This window comes from Dipteris shenzhenensis, chromosome 24, assembly GCF_047967505.1.
Source record: "Dipteris shenzhenensis isolate YYH24624 ecotype China chromosome 24, Dip_SZ_1.0, whole genome shotgun sequence".
Lineage (NCBI taxonomy): Eukaryota > Viridiplantae > Streptophyta > Polypodiopsida > Gleicheniales > Dipteridaceae > Dipteris > Dipteris shenzhenensis.
In genome coordinates, this window is record NC_141619.1 from 25,431,431 (window position 1) to 25,445,625 (window position 14,195).

General features: G+C 40.0%; 1 long non-coding RNA gene across 1 annotated transcript; it reads right to left on the reverse strand.

Annotated features, from left to right (window-relative positions):
* Positions 1–5,372: 5,372 nt before the first annotated feature.
* LOC147886414 (uncharacterized) lies at positions 5,373–6,825 on the reverse strand. The gene is made up of 3 exons (XR_015543271.1): positions 6,708–6,825; positions 5,548–5,610; positions 5,373–5,462 (listed from the first exon to the last, which is right to left on the reverse strand). It is a non-coding gene; the product is annotated as an uncharacterized LOC147886414 (long non-coding RNA).
* Between the last annotated feature and the right edge of the window lie 7,370 nt (positions 6,826–14,195).

The window sequence follows — 14,195 nt, forward strand, 5'->3', positions numbered from 1 at the left end:
CTGAAACAAAAAACAAAGGCCTTTTGAGTATAAGTTACCACATACTTGCCACGGTTTTGGGCTCACATTGTATGCAGTTAGGAGGACCTGAGAGAAAATTTAATTCGAAATTTGAGCCTGATCCTGATCTTTATATCTGTATGTGTGCTTGCAACCAATGTACAAGGTAGCCTGGCTTTCTTTCTCCCTTCCTGCTGGACCTTTTATGGTCTGATCACTTCTGGAACAACCCTGTGTGCTCTGGAGCAGGTTGGCACACTTTCTTAGCATCTTTGGGGCAGATTCTTGGTTATGCACTCTTCCAGCAACTGGGCACACAATTCTTGGCAGATTCGGGGGTTTGTGGGGCTGTGTCTTGGTCTCACAAGCCTTCAGCAGCCTGGTGAACAGAGAAGGAGCTGTGGAGGACTGTTTCTTGGTCTCAGAGGCGAAACATTCCCAGCAGCAGCTCCAGTCTTGGAGAGGGGATCACAGCAATCAGCAGCGCCCACAGTGGGCTGAGAAGCAGGTCACGCCTTGGGGGCCTGTAACCGGCCTTTGACTAACAAAAGGCAGTATATCTTACTCTATTTTCTCACAACACCAAAATACAACCACCATGTTCCATTGCCATTGCCCAAACACAATACTTAGAGCATACAATTCCACAGCATAGCATCACTGAACCATACAAAACAAGGGAGGCTAGAATGCCCCTACTCAATAGCATACATAGTGACCCCTGTTGGCCCCAACACTTGGCGCCCCTTGCGGTATTTATTTATTCACTGGTTAGTTCAATTACAAGGGACTCCCTTCTTGAACTCACCCGTAGGTGCAACCCAGTACAATGCCAACTCGTGGCTATGCAAGTGACCAACTCCCAGTGCTATCCTCTTGGTTCGCTTCAGTAGCCAAGCATATCTCAAGTAGAACAACCCAATATCATGCCAAGCAATGCATCCACACAAATCGAAGCCATTACTGAGCCCAAGGCTTGCCACTGCTTCCCCAGGAAGAGAGTATCACAACCAGTGCCCCAATCCTCTCCTGGGCCAACGGCAGGGCATCCAACCTTCCAAGAACTCATCAAGAGTGGCAGTAGCACAAAGAAGAAGGAGAAGACAAGAATTTGGCCAACAAATGGAGCCTGTTTCAGCCATAGTTACAATCAAACATTTGGAGTTTCCAAACATTTGATGAGTTTGAAAAAATGAGGTGAGTTTCCAAACGTGGGTTTTTTTAATATCAGAATTTCAATTAAAAAAATACTATGCTGCATATTTTGTTATTACAAATAATAATACACAGCTTACAAGCTAGAATTTAATTAAAAGTTAGACTTAAAACCAGTTACAAACTTACCACTGCCAAACCAGTCATATTTTGAGTTTTGACTCTCAAAGAGTTGAACTACAAAACTTGGAACTTGGGGCCTAGGCCCATAAATTGAGAACAAAATTCCAAAGTCAAATACAAAATCGTTTTTCTCAAAAAACAGCTTACAAGTTAGAACTTGCTAGCTGCAAAATATGAAACTGGAAAGCGATAGTGTCCCCAAACATCAATGTCAAGGCTAGTAACTACTAACTAGCTACTAAATAGCTAGTAACTACTAAATAGCTACTAACTAGCTAGTAACTACTAACACTAGCTACTAAATAGCTGGTAGCCAGTAGCTAGCATCTAAAAGCTAGAGCGGGCTGCAGCATACAACCCTAGGTCCTAGAAAGCAGCAAACGTCACGACCTTCGAGGTAGAGCTGTTGCTTTCAACGCAGGAGGTATGGATCCTGTTGTGCGGGTACGGGAGTCAAAACGGGCATGGAAAAAGAGGTGAATCTTCATAGTTTAAGCTTTAGGGTCTTTTTCAAACGTTTAAAACTTTTTTAACTTGTGCATGCAAATCCAAGTTTGATTGAAGTTTCCAAACGCCTTTTTTTCAACGTTTCCAAACGTTTGGTAAAGCAATCAAATGTGTTTGATAGTAACTATGGTTTCAGCTCGAAACAGCCTCAGAAGATGGTCAAATAGCAGATAGCAGACTCTTGCAGGAGGGAGCTGTCCATGACTACCTTCCAACACCAGGAAAGGTCACAGCAGAAGGTGTCCAGCAATCAGCAGCAAATCCGCCATGAATTCGTCCACTAAAATGAAGATTCCAGCTCACAGGAAGCTCAGAATTCTGTGCGCCTTACACTAGACAGGAGCCAAGAGAGAGGCGTCCAAGAATATGGCCTCAGACGTAGAAAAGGAGGCATTCTGATGCGAAGAATGTTGATAAAAGCTTCAGAAAAGGTCCAGAATGGGGACGCCCAGGACCAAGGAGCATGCCAGCAGCAGGAAACATGTGTAGGATGAGACAACCTCAACCGGCAATCTATCAAAGGTGAAACGCTCTCCATGCATGGCTGCTCAAGATGTATTGAAGATCACAACTTGGTCTTACCAAGGTTGACCTTCGCATCATGTGACTCGCAAAAGGACTGTAATGTATCTAAAGGTCTTTGGAGGCCCTCGGATAAGAGTATCACATCATTTGCATATAGTAAAATCTGAATCATAGCGCCAACAAGAGAGCATCCAGCGCCCCCCCCCCTTCCCAATTCTAGTATGCAATGCATTGTGTAATTACTAAATCAATGCAATGTACTGATTACAATAATTAGCCTCCTTAGGTCTGAGCTATGACTCACTCCATATGATGCTACTAACAACTAGATGCTGATGTAGAGGTTGTAGTGGGGATGTTGATGAAGAGCTGGATTGTGGGAGGCATGTTGGATCTTAGTGGATGACTTCCCAATGCTGCTCCTTACTGCGGGATGCAGGATTGTGGATGAATGTGGGACTTGCTGCTGTATGTTGATTGCTACGTGGCTTGAATGCCGAGGATGGAGGCTGGCTGTTGAAGGCCAAACTACATGAGCTGAATGCGGGACTGAATGGGGGACTGGATGCTGAGGCTAGAAGCCAGAATTGTCCTAGAATGACTGTTGTAATGCCTAGAATGAGGGGCTAAGGATCCTTTACATCATATTGGCCGACTTTGATCAAATGGTCAACACAGAACGTTGAACTTGCTTACTCGTCAACGTCAAGAAGTGACCAAGTCGGTCAAAAGCCAACGTTGACAAAAAAGTCAACATGTTGACCATTTGACTGAAAAAGCCAACTCTCCATTTTTCAAGCCTTCTAGTTGGTCAAAACCAATGACCAACTTAAGGTACATTTGCCCCTTGCCCCTTCTATGGGGACCCTACCTGTAAATCATAAGGTTCTTTGGCCCCCTCTTGGCCCTAGGCCTTTCATTTGCCCCCAAAGCAATAATGCTAGGGGTTCTAGCACATCAAGTAACCCTTGACGCCGCCCCTTGTTTTCCCAGGTTCCTGAGCACATGCAGGCCAGCATGCATGCACTAGAAATCACGCCCTCGTGACAAGACTCCTCTTGGACCGGCAGTCTTTCTCTTTCTCTTGGATTTTGGGGCTGATGCCTCACCCCAGTTAGCCCTCCCACAGGAATTCTGGCTATTGGGGCCTTGGAAATATCTTGATGCCCCAGGTGACTACCTGATTGCCCTAAAGGTGTTAGTACTGATTTTGCAGTCCCAGAAAGGGGTGCAATTGGGAGCCCATCATGCCTTTTTGGGGCTTCAACTTTGCTTCCACTGGGGAGTAGTAATGGAGTCCCATACTTTTTGTAGTCTTGCAAGGAAGCTTTTGTAAGGGCCAGGCAATGCGTGGGAGTGGGAAAGTACTTAGCTGGAGGAGGTAGAATATATAGAGGGGAACTAGCTTGCCGTAGAAGGTGATGCGAGAGGGGAGCAACTGGAGTTGTTGAATTCTATCCTCACCCTTAAAATCACTTGATTTTGACTGAAAAATTCAGCATCACACTGAAAAGAGACATAGATGGGAAGACCTTTTCTTCTCTGTTTTCTTGAAAGTAAACATGTTCATCAAGAAAACATGAATTGAAATTTATAAGAAGGCCTGAAGTAACCACGAGCGAAAGAAAGAAATAAGCGGCATATTGCTCAACAGTCCTTTTCTTTATTCTGGAAGTGTATAGGAAACCATGTGATTCCGATCTCCAGTTGTACCATCCAAGATGCTCGAATTGTTCTGGGAACTAAGTTCTCAGGCCATGGGTTTGTTAACCCTCAAGTATGCCCATATCGGATTTTCTGGAAGCTTCCTTGTTAATTCACATGCACGCAAAGATCTGTATTGGCTAGTATCAAAACAAAAAAAGATCCTTAACCAATAATTAACCTCGACAACTAACGCTACGGTTGACTTCAAGCCCACATATGCTTTTTACATGCCAGCTTCATTTTTGCAAAGGCATAAATGCTTAACCAAAGAAAATGGAAGCTAGTTATAATTTTACGGGAAAACAATGGCACACTTGGATTGGTTATATCATCTATCGGTGTGCCATAAGAGAAATGTGTCCCCCTTACTTGGGGCAATGGATCTAGCATTAATTGATCAATATTAAACATTCTGGCCATATTAGGATGCTCTCCATGTACTAACGGAGATCAGGCAAGAAAAGAGGTGGCAGCAGGTTTAGACAGGCCTTACATGCCTGTTAAGCAATAAGAGGCCAGCTAGGGCTAGAGTGCATTATTTCTTAAGCTGATAGTTACATGCAGTGAGGGAGGTGTAAGGAAGGTGGTCAAGTACGTTTCGAATCCCTGCAACATAATCTCATATTGTCTTAAGAGTTAGGTATATGGATCATCCCCCTTCCAAAAGCAAGCATCATACTGAAAGGAAAGTTGGTGTTGAAAGACAAGGAGCTTCTACATGCATAAACTTTTGTTTTAGGAGATATAGGATTACAGTACCAAAAGATGACTGTAGGACAGGGAGCTTCTATAAGATAAGGCCAGCAAGATGCTGTTGCCCAAAGGATATGCTGACTCAGATGGGGTAGCACATAACAGGCAAAGCCTTCTCTAATGAATGGTGCAGTGAGTTAGAGATGCGGAAAACAATCTTCCTGTCAATTATCCACACGGAACACTTTTTACATCACTACTCTTAACTGAGCTAGGGTAACGTGATGAAAACCTTTACAAAATCAAGCATGGAAATGTAAGGTATTTCTCCCAGCCGAAACAGTGGCCCTTACAAATCCATGATATGCATAGACAGAGCAGTAAACATGGTAGGGTTGTTCCACGGGTCGTCCCATCTGCATGTGCAAGTACACACACTCAGGTACACACATGGTAGGGTTGTTCCATGGGTCGTCCCATCTGCATGTGCAAGTACACACACTCAGGTACAAAATCAAGCATGGAAATGTAAGGTATTTCTCCCAGCTGAAACAGTGGCCCTTACAAATCCATGATATGCATAGACAGAGCAGTAAACATGGTAGGGTTGTTCTACGGGTCATCCCATCTGCATGTGCAAGCACACACACTCAGGTACACACATGGTAGGGTTGTTCCACGGGTCGTCCCATCTGCATGTGCATGTACACACACTCAGGTACAAAATCAAGCATGGAAATGTAAGGTATTTCTCCCAGCCGAAACAGTGGCCCTTACAAATCCACGATATGCATAGACAGAGCAGTAAACATAATAGGGTTGTTCCACGGGTCGTCCCATCTGCATATGCAAGCACATACACTCAGGTACACACAAGAAATCATTCATATCCAATAAAATGGAATGCTGCAGTATAACAATTCCTAACTATGATTTTTCCTTTTGTTGCGACGGAAAGCAGATAATAGGGGAGGCCAATTTACATGTTTTGGCCTTGCCTAGAATACCAAACGCCTGTGATAAAAGTTTTTGAGTTTGTTTATAGCAATCATATTGTCATTCCCGTGATTTGTGTTCTAGTTTTGTGTCTTGTGAGCTTTGTTCATTTTTCTTTATTTGTACTTAGGAGTGTGACTGAATTGCACTTACGTGATATGAAAAAGTACAGTACAGTCAAGCAAGCTTCATTAGAACTACAGGGATGAGGATAAAGGGAGACTTCGTTGGTGGCTCACTCTGGAGCGTTAGACAAAAACATTAGTGGCTAGGCTTTATAGAGAATTAAAAGACTCCAAAAGGGGATCGTCTGTTCAAAATGTTGTATCAGCTATTCAGTAGGTCCTCTTCTACAAAGGAATACACTTTGAAGAATGCGCTGTTAGGGTGTTGTTCTGGTAATTCCAAGGTCAGAAGTCTTTTTCGCTTTTGAAATATGTATTGCTTAAACTTCAGTATCTAACAATTTCGAATACATTATCATACTCTGAGTTGGGATTTAGAAAACGTACAAAGGTATATTTAAAAAATCTAAATTTGTAGTCTTACAAAGGTATATTTAGAAAACGTACAATATTATTCTGGTATATCGAGGTCAATAGTGATCGTTTTTAAAACCTCATTGCTTGACGTCAAAGAATCATTACGGTGTTTCCGTGTTGAGCCTTGATCATTCGTTCTCATTGCTTGATTTCAAAGAGTGCTTCTGGTTTTCGTTAGTAATCAGACACGCCCTGTTAATTCTGAACAGAAACTGGAAAATTATCGTTTTCTTTCTTGCGAATAGCATGACTAAGATCGTGGAGAGATACCGCCATCACGAGGGATCCGATCCGCCAAACAAAGGGAGCGATGAAGAGGAGGTTAGTGTTCGACAATCTTTGATCTACGCATGAAAAGAAGAGAGAGATAGATCAAATAAGATATAGAAGTGGAATTACACTGAAGAGGACAGCTGGTGCGATGCGCTTGGCATTTCTGAGATGTTTGCTGGTGGTTTGTCCATTTCAATCGTCATTTCTCGTGGAGACATGTCGAGAGCAGAAGAGGTTCCATGAGTGTTTTTTGCTGCATTTAGGTCTAATTCGAGCTTCAGAGCTAATGACTAAAACAAGTGTGTATTCAAATGTGAGTAGTAGAGGCCAAGAGGCCTACACCTTTTAGGTTAAAACTTGTGGGCCCTGCGTTCAAGCCCCAAAGACTGCTCAGGATTCTATCTTGGTCACCTCGTATGGAGACGCTATTGGCACTTTCAATTTCAGCCCAACGCAAAAAAAGGATATTAGCGTAGAAATCAAACCCAAAGTTTAGGGGCAGAATCAACAGCTCGCCTAGTTGTTCCTTTCCTGCCAAATAATTAGGGCTTGTTCTTGACAGACGATTACCAACTGAGGAACTTCTTGTCATAATGATTTTGTTGGAAAGAATGTTTAACGGGGTGCGCTACTCCTGATTTTGTTGATGTAACATAATTCAAGTGATACATATATTTTTAATATTTGAGTATCCTAAATTTTCTTAACAGTTAAGAAATATGGATATTTGTTTTATAGAAGTGTCAACTCTAGAGTACATTTTTGAATTGTAAACAGTTTTTTTGAAATAAGGAGAATATTAGTAGTAAACTATATAGTTGTGCAAGGACTCTTAAATTGTAGCAGTTAATATTCCATGCATATTTCATTTGACTTCAAACGAAGTGTGATTGTGTGTTTAGGCTCAACATGTACAAGAAGTATCAAATGCAAACTCATCTATCCTCTCTGGAATCATCACGGAGTTCCAAACCCAACTCAATGATATGCATCAGTTTAAATGTTTGTTGGGTAGAAACGTGCAAGAACGGTACTTTATTTTCATATCCTCCCTTTCTTTTTATGATAGGTCTTTGATTTGTCCAAAATGCATTGATCATCTTATCTTTATTTCAAAAAGATCTACTTTATTGCTCTTGTTCAACATTGGCTTCGGAATGGGAAGAATCCTAATGGTACTTGATCCCCCTCTCTTTCAATCTAAAACATCAATGGCCTAAGAGAATTAACACATGCAAAGCGATGATCAAAACTACAAGAAATAATTATATTTACTCTTATGTGTATATTTTTTATCCTTATTTCTAAATTGTGTGTACAGGGCCAACTCATTTAAAGAAACTAGTGACTTACCTATTATGGATAAATCCATCATGCTTCAGGACCTCAATGAATTACCAAGTGAATCTTAGACTTGGTTTGAAATCAAGTTTGACCAAAAGGATTGTTGTTTTGTCTATTTTCTCATATGTTGTTTTAATGGCGTATGGGAGCGTTATACACACATGCGTTGTAGGTAGTGTATATGTTTTGTATACTTCCACAAAGTATATTATTATTTATGAGAGCATTCTAAAATGTGTATCATGGAGGTACGTCCCTTTCACAATACTTTTTCACTTCATGCTTGAATACCATATTATTTATCTTCTTTGCTCTTCCATCATAAGATGTGCATTTCCTTGTATCTTATAGCTTAGTACACGTGGTATTTTAAAGTCATATGTAGGAATGTTGTGTCTTTTTATATTTTTGTAGAATTGTAAAGTTACATAAGTGAAATTTCATGTAATCTAGCATCATACTTCTCTTATCAGGTGGTAGCTGAGTGCTAATAAGCCCACATATTAGTCTTATCAAACAAGAGTCTACATACTTGGATACTTACATGGTTGAGAGTGACAATTTATTTTTAGAAATGTAAATTTGGAAAATACCTATGTGTTCATTTTTAGAGATGCATATATAGAGTTTAGGATGGCGCATGTAACCTTTTGATATCAAATATATAGCACATGAAAGGTTTCTTCTAGTATTCTAAAGCACTATATTGCTAGCTCATCTAAAGTTGTTGCTCAAAAGTTGAAGTTAAAACCTCTCATTGGTGTACACATACAATGATTTATGTTGCAAAAAAGATGAGCACAAATCAAGAATAATTCTTGATGGTTTAATTGGTTTTGGTGGGGTTTTGATTGGACTGATCTCGATTTTACTTATTGATGTGCCTTTGAGAGAAGCTTTGCACTAGCTTTGAACCTAGATTGTGCTCAAAGATGCATGTTTCACTTGTTCGCCACATTAGGTTGAGGATCTTAGGCATCACTAAAAAATAAAAGTAACTCAAATAGGGCATAATGATTGTTGAATTAATTGTACTTTTTTGTTTTAACCCTTTGTTCATTAATTTGGGACTAAGCTTGCAAATAATAGAGGAAATTAACTAGAAGGTTAAAAAGGGGTATATTAGACATGAAGGTTTAATGGAACCTAATGGAGTACTCGATTTTAATGCAAACTAATCGATTATATAATTGGTTTAACTAGAACTTGCTTTGGCTATCTTTTGCACTTGAGAAGGATGTGAAGCCTCAGTGGATTGAATTAAATGTTAAAATGGTTGGAAGTGTTGAAGAATGATGGAACACCTTAATTGTGTTTTGGTATGGGAAATTCTTAGAGATGACCACTAGGCATTTATTGTAATTTGTTATACCATCTCAAATACCTATATGCTTGTGAATGTAGATGGTCACTTTACAAATATGTTTGTCTGCGTGAATTGCAAGGATGTGATATGCTTTCTCCTCTCGACAAAAAGTTTTGAAAAGTGCATTAGTTGGGTATCAAAAAGATATAAAACAAGTGACTGAGGGATATATAAAATGATTAAGCACACATTTTCTTCTTGCTAGTGAGGGTTGCAACGCTCTGTATCAGAGGTTTAATCCTTAATTCTTTGAAGAACCCAATGCTAGTTTGCTATGATGCTACAATGAAAACCCATGGGTGTGCCAAGTAATCTTAAACTTTGACCTTTTTCAATTATTTTGCATCCTTGTTCAGCAAATGCTTAAGGGGTTCCTTTTTGTACCATAGATCTTATTTTATTGTGACTTATCCTTGACCTTGATGATGAGCAAAAGGTATTAAGGCAGTGCACTGTCTTCCTCTCTAAAATAGAATTGTTTTGGGCATCAAATTGTGTCATCGGCAAATTGTTAAATCACAATTTGCCTCCATCCTTTATATCAATTCTCTTAATTAGATTATCATCCATGTTGAATAAGCCACCCCAAGGTGTCTATGGCTATTGCAAAAAAAAAAGGGGGAAATGGGACAACCCTTCTCTTGAGGGCAAAAGGAAAAGAAGTTTAGCCATTAACTTCTACTTTAGCCACCATTTTATGAGAAGGACTCCAACAAATTTCCTAAAGCTAGGTCTAAAGCCCATATTCAATGTGAATAGATGCTAAAACACCATTCCATTTGATCATAGGTTGTATTGAAGTCCACCTTCACACAACAAATGTCTTGAGCCTACTCATTAGTGAGCTCCAAACCTTCCCATAAAGTTAGAATGGCTTCTAAGATATGCCTTCCTTTTATGAAATCCTTGTGCTCCTCCCTCATCCAAACATGCATCTTGTCCTTTAGTCTTAGTGCTAGGGGCTTAGCAAAGTTCTTGTAACAAGTGTTTAACACGGTTAGGGGTCTCCAATTATGGAGCTCTTCCCATGGCCCTCCATTTGGCATCAATTTAATCGTCCCTATGTTGATCCTACTGTCCAAAAACCCTTCTCAAGTGATTCATTCCACAAATGGACAAGTAAGAGGCCAATGAGAATTGAGAAACCATATGAAATTCTACTCGTAGTCCATCCTCTCCTAGGGTCTTACCTTTGTCCATGCAGTTAATCGATCCTTTCAATTCTTCAAGAATAAGCTCCTTGTCTCAAGATTTTGCATCAAAGTTTGAGATAACCCTAGGACATACCTAGATGCACTTAGCCCATGCTGCAAGCTTCTTTATTGGGAATAATCTTTGGTTTTCCAAAAACATGTTCATAATGAGATGTAACCACATGAAGAATTCCTGAATTATCTATGACCAACCTTGTCTTTTTTATGGCCCTCATCCATTTCTTCAAGCTAGGAAGCCCCTCCAAAAGCATTAACCAATATCTTCTTTACCTTATCTTGAACATACGGGATCTCAAGGAAGAACGGGTTAGCTTTGAACTAGGATTTAACACTCTTCCTAAGACCTCTTCCCATCCCATGAGGATTGGATTATGTGAAGTCTCATCTGACACATTTGAGCCATCCTTTCTCTCTATTAAAATCCCTCTGAGCCATCCGTTCTAGTTCAAGCAATCCCCTTATAGAAACCCTATGCTTGTGACATTGAAGGCTCGCTTAGCTTAGCAAGAAGCATCAAATGGCATCGGCTCCTTTCGTTCCCTGCAAAAGGTCCTTCTCTTCCAAGTTTAAGGTTAATCTAGGGAATGATACAAAATCCCTAGAATGTCAACTTGCATGTTCTCCCTCAACATTCCCTTAGCATGTCTTTACAATCAGTATCGTCTAGCACTTGGATGAATCTAGGATCTAAACTAGATGTACCTTCCAATGGAAAACTCTTCATGGAACTCTCTTTTGGATTCAGACTCATATCACTCACAATCCCCTCACGCTTCTTATTACTTGGATCATATCTCTTATCACTATTAGTCCCGTCACTTGACGAGTCCATTGCTCACCTTCCTTAAAACCATATGCTAATGTTCTTCTACCCTCATTCATTTTTTCCATGTATGACTTGTTTTTTATATTAGGCCACTTCTTGCAACATCCAACCAACTACTATGTAGATGCCTCCAAGGGATATCTATTAGTCACACTCTTCATTCTTAGCCATGACTATTGATGCCATTGTTGTGAGCAAGTGTGGATCTATTGTTCTTCGAGCCTATTCTACAACAAATGCAATTCAATTGTGACAAGATCCTACTCCTTGGTGTTGTTCAAGCTTTTCTAGTATGTATGATCGTTTGTTGGCCATGGGAATGCTCTATGTTGTAAAAAATGGTGCCAAATCTTTAGCTAGCAATTCTCTCTCTTTCCTCTCATTCAAGATTTTTTAGTACGTATGATTGTTTGTTGGCCATGGTAATACTCTATGTTGTCAAAAATGGTGCCAAAGCTTTAGCTAGCAGTTCTCCATCTTTCCTCTCTTTGTGAGGATTTCACTTTATAGTAGCTGGGAAGGACTATATTTAGTTCCTGCATTTTGAGTGATGCCTCTTGCTTTGGCAGAGTTTCCCCTTGGTTGAGCTTGTTTATTTCCGCAACCATGGGGAATTTTCACCCCCTTGCTAATTTTGACTTATTTTGTAGTGACATGTAGAAGCAAAATATACTTGCCCCTTTCCCATATACACTCTTCCCCCCTTGTGAAAACTTGAGTTACTTTTTAGGATGGTGGGAGAGGGTGTTGGCTTTCTTGACAGGACATTTAAATTACTCTTGTAACTTTATTCCTTGTGTTTAATTAGTTCGTTGCCAAGCCCCTCATTCCTATGATGGTCCTTTTGGGGAAGCCATTGAATGGTTTTTGGATCTTCTTTTTGGTGATCCTATAGATCAAGAGTCTAAAGCTTAGTTCAAGAACTCTAAATAGAATCATGTGGCCATTTGTCATCCCTCAAGTTGTTGAAAGGCACCTAATCAAGCATAATTCTATATGCCACCCCATTTTTAGTATAGGCACATGGGAGAGAAATATGAAAAAGGAGAAGGGTGTTGAAATGACCCATGTAGAATCAAGGAAATTGAAATCACGACATTGGAACTGGCTCTCATTCCTCCATAAGATTATGTGCCTGTTTTCCTTGACTTTTAGAGCACATCAATGGTTTTTAAAGAGCAATCATCTAAGGTAATTGTAAAAAGGGTTCCTTGATACGCTATGATAGAGACCAAAATTCCCAATTATATCACTAAAACAACTTTAAATGCCATATCCACCACAACCTAAGATAAGTAACAAAATCAAGCTAGGGAGTTGTTAAACGCAAGTGTACCCTAGAGATTTTTGGCTAAAGAGTTGTGAACCTGATGTGTGCACTCTTCCAAAGTGTATACAAAGGAGTGACTAGTAAATCACAGCTACAAGTGTGTGTTGGGTCATGGAATAGCTCTGCTTTGTTCTAGCTCAATTAGCATTCTAATTCATATCAATGTAACCAAACGATGGTTCAAAATAGTCTCATGACATTATTTGGGCATATTATCATCTTTTGGTCAAAGATATATATGAGAAAGAAACCTTGATGGGTTCCATGAGAGATAAATCATTGCCAAGTGCTTTGAGAGAGAAAATCATTGCTAGGTGCCATGAAAGAGAAAATCCTTGCTAGGCATCGTAAGAGAAAATCCATGCTCGGTGCCATGAGAGAGAAAATCCTTTCTAGGCACAAGAGAGTGTGCCAAGCTCATATATAGATACTACATAATGGAATGAAGTCTACACTATTCAAACATTTTATTTTCAATTTATTCTTAGTTCACTGTTGGTGTTCTTGTGCATTCTTCCCAAGTCTCCATACTTTCTCTACACACTCAACCGTGCATGACCATGTGCTAACCTTGTAATCTCCCACCCTCCACACTTGCAATCTTCTCTCAAACTTGTAATCTCCACTTCAACTTTTGCAAAATCACACTCCCTGATGATTCCCCCTCTTCCCTTCTACTCTCCCACTCTCTTCTTGTGACTAAACCCTTAGTTGAAAGATGGTCTAGAAGGTAGAGCAAAGGTTCAATAGAAACAACTACAAGTAAAGATCCTAAACTCCATACCTACTAGGAGTTTGGATAGGTTGATGGCTGAGAAAGCTCTCAAGCACAATTGTTACGACTTGAAAGAGGAGAAAAAGAATGTGCTATGCATCTTGATGCATGTGTGATTCTTAAAGCTAAAATTAAAGATGCTAAACTCTATACCTACCATGAATTGAGATATGTTAATGGGTGAGAAAGGTCTCAAACATATATATGAGGACTTGCAAGGAGAAGAAGGTGCTATGCCTCTTTGGGAATATGGCATTTTAAAGATAAAACAAAATGACCTGACATTATATCTTTGGGGAGGGCCCTCCTCTCTATGTGATAGGTGGTCCACTACCCTTGTTGCAAAAGTCAACATCATCATTCTATGGGTAGAAGACTACAAGCCACTCAGTTTTGAAAGAAGGAGAACCTATCATGGAATATTTGACATAGCCTTAGGGACAAGATCATAAAGATAGGTTTGAAGATCGATGCTGAAAGATTGTGGAGCAAGTCCTAAGGATCTTAATCTCATCATATGAGAACATAAATGTTGTAATTGCTTATGAGAAATCATATTTGATGCACTCATTGTTAGAGCCACACAACACACACATGCACACTCAAATAGTGTGCCAAGTACCCATGTCCCACACCCCACCCTATAGCCATGCATGGATCTTAGAGTATCCAAAAGTCAAAGGGGATAGCTCTAGACCCTCATACTCACCACACATATACAAGCCACCATATTTTCCCAATTACATATGGGACTAAAGT